The following is a 6,000-nucleotide window of genomic DNA, read 5'->3' as shown; positions in this document are numbered from 1 at the left end:
TGACATGCTTGGTGTCAGAAACCAGCGAGAGAGAAACTGAGAACAGAGGGTCAGAAATACCAAGAAGGGCAGAGAGAGAAATGGAGACATACAGAAAGAGAGAGAGCTGGAGGTGCAGAGAGATAATGCAGCAGCGATGTAGATATTGGGAAGGATTCCAGACAAAGAGAGAGATGCAGAGACAGAAAGAAGAGCAGTGGCAGAGATACAAAGTAAGATGTGTTTACAGAATAGAGAGCGGTGTCCCGGGACAGTGGGGAGGGAAATGCAGAGATAATCTTGCAGGAAAGGAGGAACAGAGATGGAAAGATTCAGGGATTTGGAACTAAGTGAGAGAAGAAATAGACTGAGAGAGAGACAGATAAAGATGCAGAGAGTCGCAGAAAGAGAGTGACAATGGAAACTTGTGAGACTCTGGAGAGGGGCAGAGATAGAGAGGATGTTGAGAGATACAGCGATAGGGATTTAAAGACGTGAATAAACAGAGCTGGGAACAAGGAGGAAGGTGCAGGGAACAAGTTGCAGCAAGAGATGGGGAGAGGGAAATCTACAGGATTACATTGACAGTTCTGGAGCAGCGCTTCCCAAACTATTCCATTCGGAGCACCCTCCAGCCCCCTCCCTTGTGGTAAGAAATCCACAGACCCCCGAAAACACAAAATCAAAATACTGCGGATGCTGGAAATCTGAAATACTGAGCATTTCCAGCCTTTTGTTTCTCTATCAGCCTCAAAAACACACAGTATTCTTTTCTGCATCTAGAAATGAATTTGACAATGACAAATATATATTTATTATTATTTTCCCTCTCTGGTTAAAGCTCTCATCTGAGAATTCCACGTGGCCAAAATATGTTCCCTCTGCATCATCACAGCTGCAGCTTCTGAAAAGATTCTCCTTGGGAATAAGAGAAATAAAATTGATTGAAACAAAGCAAAGCATTTTTGCACAGAAATAAAACACAGGAAGAGCCCAGGGCTCTTTCTCTCACTCACTCACATAAAACAATCTCTCAGTGACTCCCCGTCTAACAAACCGATCCCCTGCCTCAGAGCCAAAGACTGGGAAGTGTGGATGTGTTTACCCTGTCATTTCCTGCTGTCTCTCTCTCTGTCTCTCTCTATTTCTCTGTGTATCTCTCTACATCTCTTGCTGCCTCACTGTAAAAACACACAAACACTGCTGACCCCCATCCCCTCTCTCCATAGGGAGAGAAATCCACATTCCCATCCCTGAAAATCTGAATTCAAATGGACCCCAGGTGTTTCAGTTCACTGTCAAATTCAGCCCACAGCCTAAAACACCAGCATTATTCCGGAATGAGAACAAGCCTTGACAAACCTTCACATTTCACCCATTTCATTGCTGATTCACAGAAGTATTTGACACTCAATGAATTAATTTTTAAAGTGCTCATCAATGTTGCAATGTTGGAAATGCTGTAGGCCATTGGTGCACAGCAAGATCCCACAAGCAGCAATGTGATCACAGTCGGCTACCCCTCCTCTCCCCCTCTGATTCCCTCCCTGTTTCCCTCAATCTCCTGCATCTCTCTCCCTCCTGTTACTCGCATTCAGAGAGACAGATGGAGAGAGACAGAGAAATTCACGGCACTGCCCAAAACGCCAGCATTATTCGGGAATCATACCGGCTTCAAGCTCCGGACATAAATTCCAGGCCTTCAGGAGAGCTTTACACACAAAGACTTCACTTCTGAAATGCAGTCACTGTGACAATGCAGGGATTTCTGCAGGCAAGCTGTGCACAGCAAGATCCCAGAAATGGTGACACTTCAAAATTCAGTTTACCAAGATTTTGAGTGTGGATTTCTCTCTCTCTCTCTCTGTCTTTCTCCATCTTTCTCTGCCTTCTATCCCTCACCCACACTCCACCTCTCTCTCTCTCTCTGCATTTAAACTGCCACCTCCAGCATCTCTCACTCTCTTTTTCTCTCCATCTGTTTCTGCCTCAATGTTGTAATGTAAGTATTGTTGCAGGGTATGTATGCACAGCAGGATTCCACCATGTGATAATAGCCAGATATCCCATCACAGTCCTCAGAAAATGCTAAACTCCATCTTTAAACTTATAACAAGTCTTTATCCAGCTTCACGTTCAGCTCTTGTAATTATTGTAACATTCTTGTAAAAACACAGCGAAATCCACACTCAGACCCTCAGGATGCTGAATTTTAAAGTGTCCTCATTGTTGTCATGTAGGAAATGCTGCAAGCCACTAGATGCACAGCAAGATCCCACAAGCAGTAAGCTGATAATAGCCAAATTTCAGGCCCCAGGAAGGGCAAAGTGCCCTTTTTAAACTGGGAACAAGCTGCTGATTCTGTCACACCAAATGCATAGCATGATCCCACAAGCAGCAGTGTGATAACAGCTGGCTACCCCTCTGATTCCCTGTATGTTTCCCTCACTTTCCTATGTCTCCCTCCTGTTGCTCTCATTCAGAGAGTCAGATGGAGAGACGGAGGCAGAGAAATCCACTCTCAGACCCTCACTCTCAATTCAAATGGATGCTGCACATATCATTTCACTCTCAAATTCACGGCACTGCCCAAAACACTAGCATTATTCGGGACTTATACCGGCTTCAAGCTCAGGACTTTAATTCCAGGCCTTCAGGAGAACTTTACGCACAAATAATTCACTTCGAAAATGCAGTCACAGTTACAATGCAGGGAATTCTGCAGGCAAGCTGTGCACAGCAAGGTCCCAGCAATGGTGACACTTCAGCATGCAGAATACCAAGGTTTTGAGCATGGATATTTCTCCCTCTCTCTCTGCTTTTCCCCATCTTTCTCTGCCTTCCCTCCCTCACTCACACTCCGCCTGTCTCTCTCTCTCTCTCTCTCTCTCTCTCTCTCTGTTTAACCTGCCAACTCCAGCACAGCAAGAGCCCAGGAATTGCCCTCAGCTACACAGACACTCTCTCAGCAACACCCACATACCGACAAACGACAGTGAATAAACCGAAGGATAAAAGGGTTCAGACAGCAACCTCCAACTCTGTGTGTGTGTCTGCCTCTGTATCTCTCTCCCCTGTCTCTGTCTCGTTCTCCCCTGTCTCTGTATCTCTCTTCCCTGTCTCTGTATCTCTCTCTCCCATAAGAACATAAGAACTAGGATAAGAAGTAGGGCGTCCAGCCCCTCGAGCCTGCTCCGCCATTCAATAAGATCATGGCTGATCTTTTCGTGGACTCAGATCCACTTACCCGCATTCTCACCGTATCCCTTAATTCCTTTATTGTTCAAAAAGATATCTAGCTTAGCATTAAAAACGTTTACTGAAGAAGTGTCAACTACTTCACTGGGCAAGGAATTCCATGGATTAACAACCCTCTGAGTGAAGAAGTTCCTTCTTAATTCAGTCCAAAATCTGCTCCCTCTAATCTTGAGGCTATGCCATCTTGTCCTAGCTTCACCTGCCAGTGGAAACATTCTCTCCACTTGTATCTTATCTATTCCCTTCATAATTTTATATGTTTCTATAAGATCCCCCCTCATTCTTCTGAATTCCAATGAAAATAATCCCAATCTACTCAGTCTCTCCTCATAAGCCAACCCCCTCAACTCCGGAATCAACCTAGTGAACCTCCTCTGCACCCTCTCCAGTGCCAGTACATCCTTTCTCAAGTAAGGAGACCAAACATGCACACAGTACTCCAGGTGCGGCCTCGCCAGTACCTTATACAGCTGCAACATAACCTCTCTGCTTTTAAACGGAATCCCTATAGCAATGAAGGACAAAATTCCATTTGCCTTCCTAATTACTTGCTGTACCTGCAGACCAACCTTCTGCGATTCATGCACGTGGACACCCAGGTCCGTCCGCATAGCAGCATGCTGCCACTTTTTACCTTTCAAGTAATAATCCTTTTTCCTGTTACTCCTACCGAAATGAATGACTTCACATTTATTAACATTGTATTCCATCTGCCAGACCTTTGCCCACTCACTCAATGTATCTATGTTCCTCTGCAAAGTTTCACAGTCATCTGCACACTTTGCTCTGCCACTCATCTTTGTGTCATCTGCAAACTTTGACACCCTACACGTGGTCCCCAACTCCAAATCATCTATATAAATTGTAAATAATTGCGGTCCCAACACTGATCCCTGAGGCACACCACGTGTGACAGATTGCTAACCAGAATAGCACACCTTTATCCCCACTCTCTGCTTCCTGTTAGTGAACCAATCCTCTATCCATGCTAATACTTTACCCCTGACGCCATGCATCCTTATCTTATGCAGCAGCCTCTTGTGCGGCAGCTTGTCGAAGGCCTTTTGGAAATCTAGGTACACCACATCCACTGGGACCCCATTGTCCACCTTGCTCGTAATGTCATCATAGAATTACAAAAGATTTGTCAAGCATGACCTGCCCTTCATGAACCCATGCTGCGTCTGCCCAATGGGACAATTTCTATCGAGATGCCCTGCTATTTCTTCCTTGATAATAGACCCAAGCATCTTCCCCACTACAGAGGCTAAGCTAACCGGTCTATAATTCCCCATCTTTTGTCGAACTCCCTTTTTAAACAGTGGCGTCACATCTGATGTTTTCCAATCTGTTGGGACTACCCCAGAGACCAGCCAATTTTGGAAAATTTCCGCCAGTGCACCTGCTATTTCTCCCTCCATCTCTTTTAGTACCCTAGGATGCATTCCATCAGGGCCAGGAGACTTATCAATCCTTAGCTCCATTAGCTTGCCCAACACTACCTCTTGCAGAATAATAAGGAGAAAGGAGTGGCCCACTAAACGACAAAGGAGGAATGTTATGCGTGGAGTCAGAGAAAATGGGTGAGATTCTAAACGAGTACTTTGCATTGGTATTCACCGAGGAGAGGGACATGACGGATGTTGAGGTTAGGAACAGATGTTTGATTACTCTAGGTCAAGTCGGCATAAGGAGGGAGGAAGTCTTGGGTATTCTAAAGGGCATTAAGGTGGACAAGTCCCCAGGTCCGGATGGGATCTATCCCAGGTTTCTGAGGGAAGCGAGAGAGGAAATAGCTGGGGCCTTAACAGATATCTTTGCAGCATCCTTAAACACGGGTGAGGTCCCGGAGGACTGGAGAATTGCTAATGTTGTCCCCTTGTTTAAGAAGGGTAGCAGGGATAATCCAGGTAATTATAGACCGGTGAGCCTGACGTCAGAGGTAGGGAAGCTGCTGGAGAAGTTACTGAGGGACAGTATCTATTCCCATTTGGAAGAAAATGGGCTTATCAGTGATAGGCAACATGGTTTTGTGCAGGGAAGGTCATGTCTTACCAACTTAATAGAATTATTTGAGGAAGTGACAAAGTTGATTGATGAGGGAAGGGCTGTCGATGTCATATACATGGACTTCAGTAAGGCGTTTGATAAGGTTCCCCATGGCAGGCTGATGGAGAAGGTGAAGGCGCATGGGGTCCAAGGTGTACTAGCTAGATGGATAAAGAACTGGCTGGGCAACAGGAGACAGAGAGTAGCAGTAGAAGGGAGTTTCTCAAAATGGAGACGTGTGACCAGTGGTGTTCCACAAGGATCCGTGCTGGGGCCACTGTTGTCTGTGATATAGATTAATGATTTGGAGGAAAGTATAGGTGGACTGATTAGCAAGTTTGAAGACGACACTAAGATTGGTGGAGTAGCAGATAGTGAAGGGGACTGTCAGAGAATACAGCAGAATATAGATAGATTGGAGAGTTGGGCAGAGAAATGGCAGATGGAGTTCAATCAGGGCAAATGCGAGGTGATGCATTTTGGAAGATCCAATTCAAGAGTGAACTATACAGTAAATGGAAAAGTCCTGGGGAAAATTGATGTCCAGAGAGATTTGAGTGTTCAGGTCCACTGTTCCCTGAAGGTGGCAACGCAGGTCAATAGAGTGGTCAAGAAGGCAGACGGCATGCTTTCCTTCATCGGACGGGGTATTGAGTACAAGAGTTGGCAGGTCATGTTACAGTTGTATAGGAGTTTGGTTCGGCCACATTTGGA

Source organism: Heterodontus francisci, unplaced genomic scaffold (assembly GCF_036365525.1).
Source record: "Heterodontus francisci isolate sHetFra1 unplaced genomic scaffold, sHetFra1.hap1 HAP1_SCAFFOLD_97, whole genome shotgun sequence".
Lineage (NCBI taxonomy): Eukaryota > Metazoa > Chordata > Chondrichthyes > Heterodontiformes > Heterodontidae > Heterodontus > Heterodontus francisci.
Note: the sequence above shows the minus strand (reverse complement) of the source record.